This window comes from Amblyraja radiata, chromosome 29 (genome assembly GCF_010909765.2).
Source record: "Amblyraja radiata isolate CabotCenter1 chromosome 29, sAmbRad1.1.pri, whole genome shotgun sequence".
Taxonomy (NCBI): Eukaryota; Metazoa; Chordata; class Chondrichthyes; order Rajiformes; family Rajidae; genus Amblyraja; species Amblyraja radiata.
The window spans coordinates 32,646,984-32,660,860 of NC_045984.1; the positions used below are offsets into that span (position 1 = coordinate 32,646,984).

Genomic DNA, 13,877 nt, shown 5'->3' on the forward strand with positions numbered 1-13,877 from the left:
TCAAATCATTTGCTATGTCGCTCTTCCAGGAGAGCTAAATGCATTTTGTTGTCTCTGATACTGTACACTGACAATGACAATAAAATGATTCTGAATCTGAATCTGAATCTGAAATGCCCATAATTATCAATTAACACAACAACTTGGGCAGCAAACACCCCCCAACACCGCACCATCGAACGGCAACAAATGAAGTTACCCCCCCCCCCCCCCTCCCACTCCCCCCCAGCACGGTGGAGCAGCGGTAGATTTGCGGCCTCACAGCGCCAGAGACCCGGGTTTCCATCCTGACTGCGGAGTTTATACCTTCTCCCCCTGACAGATGTTGAGGTGAGAGGGCACAAGATTCAAGAGATGTGCTGGGAGAATGGGTGAGAAGGAAGCCCAGGTTTTCATAGGGACTATCAGCCATGATCACAGTGAATACGGTGCTCTCGAAGGGCCGAATGGCCGAATGTCCTACTCCTGCACCTATTTTCTATGTTTCTATGAGACACTCACTCTTTTTCAGGATCCTTCGCTACAGTATAACCCTGTACCCCCTGTACTTACCTCGCCGAATCTCACCACTGATGCTTCACCATCTAACCAACGTTGCACCATCCTGGCAACTCCCTCCTGACTGCCTGGCCTGCCTTGAGAACCCCCCACCCCCATTCTCATCAACACTGTGGGAGGAAACACATCACCAGTAATAGCAGCGTTTCAAGAGGCCAGCTCACCGCCACCTCCCCAAAGGCTCCACAACGGCCACCTCCAACATATAGATGGGACGTAGACACAAAAAGCTGGAGTAACTCTGCGGGACAGGCAGCAGCTCTGGAGAGAAGGAATGGGTGACGTTTCTTCAGTCTGAAGAAGGGTCTCGACCTGAAACGTCACCCATTCCTTCTCTCTAGAGAGGCTGCCTGACCAGCTGAGTTACTCCAGCATTTTGTGTCTATCTTCGGTTTTAACCAGCATCTGCAGTTCCTTCTTACATATATAGATGGGACATGTTTGCCAGTATGGGCAAGTTGGGCCGAAGGGCCTGTTTCCACGCTGTAAGGCTCTATGACTCTATATTGGTTGAAGTGGTAAACTCACCTGGTTTATCCTTGGCCTTTGGGGAAATCCTTGAGACATTAGGTGTCTTAGCCATTTCGATGTTTTAGCCATGGCTAAATCCTTAGCCATGTTGTACCAATGTGACTCCTAAGGGCCTGTCCCACTTACGTGATTTTTTCGGCGACTGCCGGCTCCCATCATTAGTCACAGCAGGTAGCTGAAAATGTTCAACATGTTGAAAGTCCAGCGGTGACCAGAACAAGGTACGACTCTTTGGGCGATGCTCACGACCGTACAGGCTTCACGTGTCGACATGTCGCTGGGTGACGCCTGTATGGCCGTGAGTAGTCGCCCAAAGAGTCGTACCTTGTTCTGGTCGCCGCTGGATTTTCAACACGTTGAACATTTTCGGCCACCTACTGCAACTATGACGGGTGCCGGCAGTCGCCGACAAACATCCCGTACGTGGGACAGGGCCTCAAGCATTAAGACAAAGGACAATCACCCTCTTGGCCAGAAGTCCATGAAGGTGGAGTCAGAACCTGTGACCTCTTGCAGACCAAGTTTCACCTTTGGTTGTTGTGGACGGGTGCAAAGAGGAGCCTCGCGTTGTCACAACTTGCAAAAACAAACAAGGAAAAAATAGATCGAAGGCTCAGTATATAGTATATATATATATATGTCACCCTGTTTGTATATAAGTGTAAATAGTCAGGGCATTGGTTGTGTTGTGGAGTTATTGTGCTCATGCCCCAGAGAAACAAACAGCTTGATGTCGCTTCCTATTTTAAGGTGCTCGGACCTTGTTTTCTATCAAACCCCTCAACTTTATTGAAAAGCAATATAGACATTTTGAAATGAACTTTGTGTGGTGTGTGTGTTGTGTGTGTGCGTGTGCGTGTGCGTGTGTTTAAAACAATCTTCCAACAACCACAAAGTGGATATTTTCTATGTCCTTCGTAGGATTAGGATTTGTGTTGTTGCTCTGTGTCCATCACTCTCTCACTGTTAGACGGCTTCCACCTTTCCCTTCATCCAAAACATCGTTCTGGAAAGCTTTCACAAACAAATTCGGAAGTTTAGAATGTAGACAAAAATGCTGGAGGAACTCAGCGGGTGAGGCAGCATCTGTGGAGCGAAGGAATAGGCGACGTTTCGGGTCGGGACCCTTCTTCAGACTGATCTGGCGGTGGGGGGGGAGGGCGGGAAGAAGAAAGGAAGAGGCGGAGACATTGGGGCTGTGGGGAGAGCTGGGAAGGGGAGGGGAAGGAGGGAGAAAGCAGGGACTACCTGAAATTGGAGAAGTCAATGTTCATACCGCTCTTATAACATGAGAAATCTTCTTGCCACTGTGGGTGAACGTTTAAGAAGCATTTAGACAGGTACATGGATAGGACAGGTTTGGAGGAATTGGACCAAACGCCAGCAGGTGGGACTAGGGTAGATGGGGCATGTTGGCTGGTGTGGGCATGTTGGGCCGAATGGCCTGTTTCCACGCCATATCACTCTATGACTCTGTCTGAATTGTTAATGGCAAAATAGCCCTGGAGCCAGTTGATCTGAACTGAATTCCAACAGTTCTCTGCTGCTGTGCATCCAAGAAAAATCTAATAAGGTTGAAGGGTGATATTGCTGATTAATGTTATATTTGGTGATGGGGTAAATTGGGGCAGGTTGTGCCAATGCATGTCCATATTTTCATCAAGGTCTTATTCACCGTCTCCTCCAAAGTCGTCCATTGTGGACTTCTATCAGAGCGTACATGAGGAGATGATAGGGCAGATGGAGAGAGGACAGTAGACTTCATGGGACATGGAGGTTCCAGTGAGGACTTGCAAGCCAGCGGTCCCCACATTCACCAATGGGGATTGGTTCATTCATGTTTGAGATCGTGAATCGCTGGCATCAGTATTTCCATTGGTAGATAGAAGGAAGGGATAGAGTTTGTGGAGAGGAAGAGCATCCATTAGCTGAGGATGGCTCGTCAGTGGATGGGCAGGGTCCACTCTGGGCAGAATGTCCATGGGCTCTTGAGTGGAGATTGTAGGTGTGCAGCACCTGTATTGGGGAGAGTATCCTGGTCATAAGTAGTAGGAGCGGATTAGGCCATGCGGCCCATCAAGTCTACTACACCATTCAATCATGGCTGATCTATCTTTCCCTCTCAACCCCAGTCTCCTGTCTTCTCCCATAACCCCTGATACCCGTACTAATCGAGAATCTATCAATCTTCATGACTTGGCCTCCACAGCCGTCCTGTGCAAAAAAATCCACAGATTCAACCACCCACTGGCTAAAGAAATTCCTCCCCATCTCCTTTATAAGGTACATTCTTTTAATTCTGAGGCTGTGCCCTCTGGTCCTAGACTCTCCCACTAGTGGAAACATCCTCTCCACATCCACTCTATCCAGACCTTTCAATATTCTGTAAGTTTCAATGAGGTCCCCCCTCATCCTTCTAAACTCCAGCGAGCACAGGCCCAGTGCAGTGGCCATGGGCATCCACGGGCTATGTAGAAACTGGAGGGCTTCGGATCAGGTCAGGTCAAGGCAGGGCAGTAAATGTGGAAGGTCCGTCTCCTTTCTGCACAGTCCACACCCAACCCACTCCACTCCACCCCACCCCCATCGCAACCCCTACCCCACCCACCCCGAAACCACTCAAACCCAACCCACCCCCAACCCACCCCAAACCAATCCCAAACACCCACCCCCACCCCAACCCAAACCCCCACCCCCACCCACCCCAACCAATCCCAACCCACCCACCAACCCCCCCCCCCACCCACCCCAACCAATCCCAACCACCCACCCAACCCCCACCCCACCCACCCCAAAGCCTCTATCGCCTACTGGAACTATCAGGGTGTTTGGAGAGCAGAAGGCAACAATCTGGGTGATGGGCTTCAGGTACATTGTCGTGGTAAAATGGCCAATATTCTGTTCGCACTTGGTCAAGCGTTGAGTTTTGACGTGAAGTTTCAGTTTAGTTTATTGTCCCGTGTACCGAGCTACAGTGAAAAGCTTTTTGTTGCGTGCTGTATTCCAGTCGGTGGAAAGACAATACATGATTACAATCGAGCCGTTTACAGTGTACAGATACATGATAAGGGAATAACGTTTAGTGCAAGGTAAAGCCAGCAAAGTCCAGTGAAGGAGAGTCCGAGGGTCTCCAGTGAGGTAGATAGTATCTCAGGACTGCGCCCGACTTGTTGGTCGGATGGATCAGTTGCCTGATAACAGGATTAAGAAAGCTGTTGGTACTTGGAGACGTTGCTATCAAGTGGTGGAATTCAGAGCAAGAATCCGGTGACGTTAGAACAGTTGCTAATAAATCCGGGAAGGAATTTCCACGGCAACAAGGAGATGGTGGAAGTCACTGTGACAGGGACACGTGGAGGATGGGGGAAGCTGAACGCAGGCGAGAAGGAGGCAATGAGAGGAATGTGACGAAGGGAACCTTGCAGTACGGAGAGGTCCCTACTCTCAGCGCGGAGGTGGATGTACGGAATTCTCCACGGGGGGCTCGTGGAGGCCAGATCAGTAGAAATATTTAAAGGCAGATAGTGGTTCAGGACCGCTCTCTAGTGGAGGTGGGACGATTCCGTTGCCCGCTAACTTGATGTGGACAGAGTAAAGATTACGTCCATTTTTCTGGTCAACTCTTGAACCTGGTCCAGAGAACAGTCCTGGTCGGAAAACCCTCCTCAATAGACAACGGTCTCAGCGCGGATGTGGCCAGATGTGTCCTTCTCAATGCCAGATTCTATCCATAATTTATTATTCCCCCCCCCGCTTTGTGAAGCACATCATTGCAGAAACCCTCAGACTGTCTCCCTGCCTGTTCTCGTTGTGTGAAACGTGCTAGTTCTCCAAAACATGGACTTTCTGTGGGTGTTGGTCAATATGAAGATTTATTTCAAAGAAACAAAAAAGAAAACAAGAAAATTATATTTAAAGTGTCAAAAAAAAAAAAACTAGCCTATGAATGATTCTCAGTTTATGTATTAAGAGTTCTGTTGTGTAAAATATTAAAAATCCACTAAATTATCTTAAAATAATGTGTGTCGTGTCTTTTGTTCCTAAAGGATTTGGGATGTTTTAAACAAAAATACCAAATGCTGGAGTACACTCAACGGGTCAGACGGCATCTCTGGAGAGTCTGAAGAGGGTCCGTCCCGAAACGTCGCCCATGATTCCTTCTCTCCAGAGCTAGCCGGTCCTTTCCCGCTGAGTTACTCCAGCATTTTGTGTCTGGCTTGGTGTAAACCAGCATCTGCAGTTCCTTCTTAAACACCTCTGGAGAACATGGGTAGGCAGCGTTTCGGTTCGGGACCCTTCTCAGACTGATTGAGGTGGGGGGGGGGGGGGCAGGACAAAGCTTGGCGAGTGATAGGTGGATACAAGGGGGAGGTTATGGTGCAGGTAGGTGACAAAGACCAGAGATGAAAAGGCAACAATGGAACCTAGATGGAAGGAGAGGGGATGGGGGGGGGAGGGAAAGGGTGCGTGCAGGTGAGGCCATAGGGAAAAGTGAAGAGCGGTGGGGGGGGGGGGGGGGGGGGGGTTGGGGTTGGGGAGAGAGTGTCGGTCAGTTTGTCAGCTAATTATCTAAAATGAGAGAATTCAAGTACTTGTTAAAAATGCCAGCTCGACCCACAATTGAAATTAAGGTCATTGTTTATTGATGATTTTTACTCGTTGGATTTGTAATTAGAGTCAAGCAAGCTCTTCCACAGTGGAGAGAGGAAGAATGTCCCCGCATAACACAGTGTTGATTATGATTAAACTGGCACTCACAGGGGATTCAGATAATGCAACTTATAAAAATAAAAGTGATTCTCAGTAACAGATCATAAGACACAGGAGCAGAATTAGGCCGTGCATCATTACTGATCTATCTCTCCTCTCAACCACATTCTCCTGCCTTCTCCCCGTAACCTTTGACACCCGCACTAATCAAGAACCTGTCAATCTCCGCCTTAAAAATGCCCCAAAACTTAGCCTCCTCTGGCAATGAAATCCACAGATTCCACCCTTTGGTTAAAAAAATTCCTCCTCATCTCCAATCTAAGGGTGAGTCCATTTTTATCTGAGGCCGTGCCCTCTGGTCCTAGACTCTCCCACTAGTGGAAACATCCTCTCCACATCCACTCTATCCAGGCCTTTCACTATCCGGTAAGTCCCAATGAGGGTCACCCTCTCATCCTTCTAAACGGCAGCGAGCACAGGCCCAGTGTCATCAAACGCTCATCGTACGTTAACCCAAACATCTCTGGGATCATTCTCAAAAACCTCCTCTGGACCCTCTACAACACCAGCACATCCTTCCTCAGATATGGAGCCCAAAACTGCTCAAAAATACTTCAAATGTGGTCTGTCCAGCACCATATCGAGCTCCAGCATTGCATCCAGTGGCGGACTGGCCAGGGTGTCAGCTTGCCCAATGGCAAGTGGGCCCCTGATGAACTGGGCCCCCCATATCAAGTGGGCCCCTGATGAAGTGGGGCCTCCCTATGTCAAGTGGGCCCCCTATATCAAGTAGGCCCCTGATGAAGTGGGGCCCCTATATCAAGTGGGCCCCTGATGAAGTGGGGCCTCCCATATCAAGTGGGCCCCCTATATCAAGTAGGCCCCTGATGAAGTGGGCCCCCTATATCAAGTGGGCCCCTGATGAAGTGGGCCCCCTATATCAAGTGGGGCCCCTATATCAAGTGGGCCCCTGATGAAGTGGGCCCCCTATATCAAGTGGGCCCCTGATGAAGTGGGCCTCCCATATCAAGTGGGCCCCTGATGAAGTGGGGCCCCTATATCAAGTGGGCCCCTGATGAAGTGGGCCCCCCATATCAAGTGGGCCCCTATATCAAGTGGGCCCCCCTATATCAAGTGGGGCCCCTATATTAAGTGGGCCCCCTATATCAAGTGGGCCCCCTATATCAAGTGGGGCCCCTATATCAAGTGGCCCCCTGATGAAGTGGGGCCCCCATATCAAGTGGGCCCCCTATATCAAGTGGGCCCCTGATGAACTGGGCCCCCTTTGTCTCCTGGCAACCAATATTTTTAGACCCAGTCCGCCACTGATCACATCCTAGCTTTCTGTATTACATTTCTAAATACTTTCAGTGTTTTTATTACTTCAGGCCCAGTTTGGCTGCTGGTCCTTTTTGTTGTGTCCCACACGCAGGATGTCCCATATTTCTTTACAGCCTCCCATGGAAAAGTGTTGAGTGGAGAAGTGAAAAAGGTAGCAGCCTGCTTGTATTCTGCAAGCCTCCATTCTCAACGAGGTGGTGAACGGGTATTTGCCGAGATATTCATCCAATTCCCAAGGAGGATATAACCCACATTTTGGCTCCACGGTTGTGGATTATATGGACCTGTGAGTTGGAACATCGATCTCATCGCATTTTTTTTTGTGGCCGTTTGCCATTAATATTCACTGATACCCGTTTACTAGTTTTAGAGAGTGTCATTTTCCCTTGAAAATGTACAAACAACACCAATCCTCTTGGCAAGGGTTCTCGGGACAGGGGAGGGGTGGGTTACTGGAGAAGATGGCCCTGACTACATTGCAAATCCTAGCATGAATCATCAACATATAATGACAGCCACAAGAACAGGTGGACTGTCATAAAAAACCCCATTTTAAACAAAAACTAAACCACCTGTTTCAAAGAGAAAAATGCTTTGTTTTCAAACTTTAACCCATTAGTTTAGACATGGAATCCCAGCGAGTCCACACCGACCATTTCACACTAGGCCGAAATCCTTGAAGGAAATAGGCAACGTTTCGGGCCGAAACCCGGAAGGGTTTCGGCCCGAAACGTTGCCTATTTCCTTCGCTCCATAGATGCTGCTGGATGTCCACCCCTTACACACTTGGGGACAAAAGACAATAGGTGCAGGAGTAGGCCATTCGGCCCTTCGAGCCAGCACCGCCATTCAATGACAATTTTACAGAGGGGCCGATTAACCCTTAAACCCGCGCGCCCTTTGGGATGTGGAAGGAAACCGGAGCGCCCGGAGGTAAACGCACGGGGAGAACGTGCAAACTCCACACAGACAGCAACCCCGAGGTCAGGATTGAACCCTGGGCCTCTGGCTCCGTGAGGCAGCGACTCTACCATCTGCGCCACACAGTGCCGCCCATCTCAGGGGAGCCAAAGGCGGGCAAGATTAGAAGCTATTTGTTACGTCTTCCATGGGAGAATGCGCAGAACTAGAGCAAGCAGTGAGCTTCAGCAGAGCTGCACGTTAGACAGGGCTAGCTGGTGACTGAGCAGTGGAGGTACAAGTCGGGGAGAGAACGGGAGAGAGAGCAAGACCACAAGGAGGTAGGGAGATCCATGACCACGACCATGGTGGCCGACTAGGAAAAGGGGAGATGCAGCGAGACCTGGGTGTCATGGTACACCAGTCATTGAAATTGGGCATGCAGGTGCAGCAGGCAGTGAAGAAAGCGAATGGTATGTTAGCTTTCATAGCAAAAGGATTTGAGTATAGGAGCAGGGAGGTTCTACTGCAGTTGTACAGGGTCTTGGTGAGACCACACCTGGAGTATTGCGTACAGTTTTGGTCTCCAAATCTGAGGAAGGACATTATTGCCATAGAGGGAGTGCAGAGAAGGTTCACCAGACTGATTCCTGGGATGTCAGGACCGTCTTATGAAGAAAGACTGGATAGACTTGGTTTATACTCTCTAGAATTTAGGAGATTGAGAGGGGATCTTATAGAAACTTACAAAATTCTTAAGGGGTTGGACAGGCTAATGCAGGAAGATTGCTCCCGATGTTGGGGAAGTCCAGGACAAGGGGTCACAGCTTAAGGATAAGGGGGAAATCCTTTAAAACCGAGATGAGAAGAACTTTTTTCACACAGAGAGTGGTGAATCTCTGGAACTCCCTGCCACAGAGGGTAGTCGAGGCCAGTTCATTGGCTATATTTAAGAGGGAGTTAGATGTGGCCCTTGTGGCTAAGGGGATCAGAGGGTATGGAGAGAAGGCAGGTACGGGATACTGAGTTGGATGATCAGCCATGATCATATTGAATGGCGGTGCAGGCTCGAAGGGCCGAATGGCCTACTCCTGCACCTAATTTCTATGTTTCTATGTTTCTATGAACTGCTGGATACTCTCTGCACCCTCATCACTGGACACCTCGCTGCACCCGCTCTGCTGGACAACCTCTCTGCTCCCTCACCGCTGGATACTCTCTCCACCTGCACCTGCACCGCTGGACACCTCTCTGCACCCTCACCATCATGCTCAAATACTCAACTCAACAAATGACTGGTTTCTTCAACAACTACATCCCATCCTGCATCCAGGTCGTTAAACAGCTTGGACTTCTACGTCGACCCCGTTACATCCACAGAGGCTCTCGGCGCAGGCTTGTTTACTTCAACCACGGACATTCCATTCCATCCGTCTGCTCACTACCACGCTCTGCCCCCCCTCAACCGCGTCACCCCCCACCCCAGCTGACCGCACGCACTGTCAACCGGGACAACCTCAGATCTCTCCAGCCTGCCCCCATCCTTCCACCCTTTCACAATGCCAACTTTGCCCTCCTCAACACCAGGTCGCTCAACAACAAAGCCCTTGCCCTCCATGAACTAATCCTTGACAACACTCTGGACTTCCTTCTGCTCACTGAGACCTGGCAACAACCCAATGTCTTCTTCTCCCTCAATCAAACATCCCCACCTGGATTTAATTACATTTCCAAGCCCCGCCCCTCCCGCCATGGAGGTGGCCTAGCTGTTATTTTTAACCAGAATATTCGTATCACTGAACTCACCTTCCCCCCAGTAGCATCATTTGAATTCCTCGCCTTCAAAGCCCTTTCCTCCATGACATTCATCCTCATTTACCGGCCACCTAAACCAAACCCCTCCTTCCTATCTGACTTCACTGAACTCCTCACACTTGCCTCATCCCTCTCCTCACGTCTGCTGCTACTTGGTGACTTAAATATTCACATGGACTCCCCCACCTGCAAGCTCGCATCTGAATTCGCCTTTTTACTTGACAACTTCTCTCTCACTCAGCACGTCACCTTTCCCACCCATGACAAAGGTCACATCCTTGACCTGGTCTGCTCCACAAATCAACCGGCACTCGACCTCCATCCATGCCTCTTCCCCCTCTCTGATCATAAGCTTATACGGTTCACCATCCCTTCTCCGACACCTCGCCCCCGCTTCCTCCGAGAAATCACCTTCCGTGATCTAAAACCCATCGATCCCCACCATCTCTCTGACCTGCTCTCCACCATTCTCCCCCTGGACTCAACCCATATCTCACCTGATGATCTCACAAACCATCTCAACTCCACCTTGTCTACCTCCCTCAACACTCTGGCCCCCCTCAAAACAAGAACCGTAACTTTCAACACATCTTCACCCTGGTACACACCTGCACTTCGTAAACTGAAACAGACTGGTCGCCGACTTGAACGACTCACAAAGAAATCATCTCTCACAGTCCACCTTGAAGCTTACAAACTCCACCTCACTGACTACAAAGATGCTCTCATTGCTGCAAAATCTGCCTACCTCTCCTCCATATTCACTGATCCCTGCCTAAACCACAGAACCCTCTTCTCCACAGTGGGCAACCTCCTCAAGCCTCGAGCCAACAATCTCCCTACCTCTACTCCGGTTCTCTGCAACTCATTCCTCCACTTTTTCGCTGATAAAATCAGCACCAACTATCAATCTTTATCCCCTGTACCCGACTCCCCAGCATCTACTCCACCACCTACCAAGGCCCCTCCTTTCAACATCTCCACTGACCTCCTTACCCCTCCTCCATACTGCTTCCTCTCCAAGTTTGACCTGGTCACCCCTATTGAAATCTCCAAACTCATCAGCTCTTCCAAACCCACTACCTGCTCCCTCGACCCTCTCCCCACTCCCCTGTTGAAGTCCTGCCTCCCCGTTCTCTGCCCCTACCTCACTAATCTCTTCAACTCCTCATTGTCCCAAGGAATTGTCCCCTCCGCTTTCAAAACTGCTGCCGTTACACCAATCTTAAAGAAACCTGGTCTTGATCCCTCCTCTCTCATTAACTACCGCCCAATCTCAAACCTCCCCTTTCTTTCAAAAACCCTGGAGCGTATCGTTGCGTCGCAACTTCATTCCCACCTCCTTGCGTATAACCTACTTGAACCCCTCCAATCTGGCTTTCGCCCCCTCCATAGCACAGAAACTGCTCTCCTCAAAGTCCTCAACGACTTCCTCACCTCTGCTGACACTGGTTCCCTCAACATCCTCATCCTCCTCGACCTGAGCGCAGCCTTCGATACAGTGAACCATAACATCCTGCTCACCAGACTCAAAGACCTCGGCATTGAAGGCTCTGCACTCAGCTGGCTCCGTTCCTACCTTTCCAACAGATCCCACTTCATCTCTCTCCATAACCACACCTCTGCTACAGCCAGTCACTCAAGGCGTTCCCCAAGGCTCCGTACTCGGCCCCCTCCTCTTCATCTACATCCTCCCCCTTGGTCAGATACTGCGCCACTTCAACCTGGACTTCCACTGTTACGCTGATGACACCCAGATCTACCTCGGCACCAAATCCCCCCACAACCCCCCCCCCTCTCCCATATCAACTCCTGTTTGTCAGCTATAAAAATCTGGATGCAACATAATTTCCTCAAACTCAACAGCGATAAGACAGAATTCCTCCTCATAGGTTCCAAAGCCACACTCAGCAAAACCAATAACCCCACTCTCACCATCGACGGCACCACTGTCTCCCCATCTCCCCAGGCCCGCAACCTTGGCGTGATCTTTGATTCCACCCTCTCCCTTGAGCCTCACATCCGCCATGTCATTAAAACTTCCTTCTTTCATCTCCGCAACATCGCCAAACTCAGACCCTCTCTCACACCTCCCGCTGCTGAAAGATTCATCCATGCCTTCATCTCCTCCCGACTGGACTACTGCAACTCACTTCTCCTTGGCATCAGCTCCACCTACATCAACCGACTCCAACTGGTCCAGAACACAGCCGCCCGACTCATCACCCACACCAAATCCTGGCATCACATCACTCCAGTCCTCAAACAACTTCACTGGCTTCCCATCTCCCACCGGATCAACTACAAAATCCTGATCCTCACCTACAAAACCCTCCACCATCTGGCCCCCCCATATCTCACTGACCATCTCTCCCCCTACCAACCCTCACGGTCCCTCAGATCCACATCAGCCGGTCTCTCCACCCACAAGTCCAACCTCCGCAGTTTTGGGGACAGAGCCTTCTCCCGGGCAGCTCCCAGGCTCTGGAACTCCCTCCCCCAACTGATCCGCAATTCCGTGCCCCTCACCATCTTCCAGTCCCGCCTCAAGACCCATCTCTTCACCTCTGCCTATCCTTAGCCCCACGTCCCCCTCCCTTTTCATCTGTGCATTAATTGCCTCATATTGTGTTTTGTATTGAATTCTGTCTTTACTTTGTGTACTAGTCATGTGTCTACTATTTATTTCATTCCCCTTACATGTTTTTCCTCTACCTGCTAATTTTTGTACGGTGTCCTTGAGACTCTTGAAAGGCGCCCATAAATAAAATTTATTATTATTATTATTATTCAAGCATTCGCATCGTTTCCGGAACATTCTCAGGCAGCCCAGGCGGGTTTCGGGACTATTTGGGTGGATACTGAGCGAAAGGAACATCTTCGCTTAAGCTGTTCTGTAAACAAGAGCAAAACAGAAAATGGTGTCAGTATCCCAACTTCAGCCAGCCATTCCCTTCACCTCCTGCCACGAACAAGATATTTCCTCCCGCACATCTTTGGAGTGCGGGAGGAAACCAGAGCGCCCGGAGATAACCCACGCAGTCACAGGGAGAACGTGCAAACTCTGCACAGACAGCACCCGAGGCCGGGATCGAACCCGGGTCTCTGCCGCTGTGAGGCAGCAACTCTACGCTGGCTTGCAGTGAATTGTGGACGCAGCCCAGACCATCACACAAACCAACCTCCCTTCTATTGACTCCATTTATACCTCACTCTGGTTCTGGACTCCCCCAACATCGGGAACATGTTTCCTTCCCTCCAGAGACGCTGCCTGTCCCGCTGAGTTACTCCAGCATTTTGTGTCTATCTTCGACGTAAACCAGCATCTGCAGTTCCTTCCAACACAGACTCATTCAAGGGGCAGAGATACCTGTAATAGGTACAGACTGCACACTTGGATGTGACTGGCTAGCACGCCAATAAAAGCTTTTCAATGTACCTCGGTACACGTGACAATAAACTAAACTGAACTGATATGCACACTGCCCACGCCAACAAACATGCCCCATCTACACTAGTCCCACTAATACTCACATAGATTCATTTAACACACACACAACACATAGAGACCATTCCCTCCGTAACTCCCTAGTCAACTCGTCCCTTCCCACCCAAACCACCCCCTCTACTGGTACTTTCCCTTGTAACAGCAAGAAATGCTACACTTGTCGCTTTACCTCCCCCCTCGACTCCATCCAAGGACCCAAGCAGTCTTTCCAGGTGAGGCAGAGGTTCACCTGCACCTCCTCCAACCTCATCTATTGCATCCGCTGCTCTAGGTGTCAGCTGCTCTACACCGGTGAGACCAAGCGTAGGCTTGGCGATCGCTTCGCCCAACACCTCCGCTCAGTTCGCAATAACCAACGTGATCTCCCGGTGGCTCAGCACTTCAACTCCCCCTCCCATTCCCAACCTGACCTTTCTGTCCTGGGCCTCCTCCATGGCCAGAGTCAGTCTCACCGCAAATTGGAGGAGCAGCACCTCATATTTCGCTTGGGTAGTTTACACCCCAGCGGTATGAA

General features: G+C 50.2%; 1 long non-coding RNA gene across 1 annotated transcript in view; it reads right to left on the reverse strand.

The window, feature by feature from the left end:
* Nucleotides 1-7,835, reverse strand: part of LOC116989649 — a 14,726-nt gene extending 6,891 nt beyond the window's left edge. Inside the window, exons 1-2 of the long non-coding RNA XR_004416277.1 lie at nt 7,594-7,835; nt 1,315-1,318 (exon numbers count right to left, since the gene is read on the reverse strand). This is a non-coding gene — a long non-coding RNA (uncharacterized LOC116989649). The remainder of the gene's footprint in view (nt 1-1,314; nt 1,319-7,593) is intronic.
* Nucleotides 7,836-13,877: the final 6,042 nt, after the last annotated feature.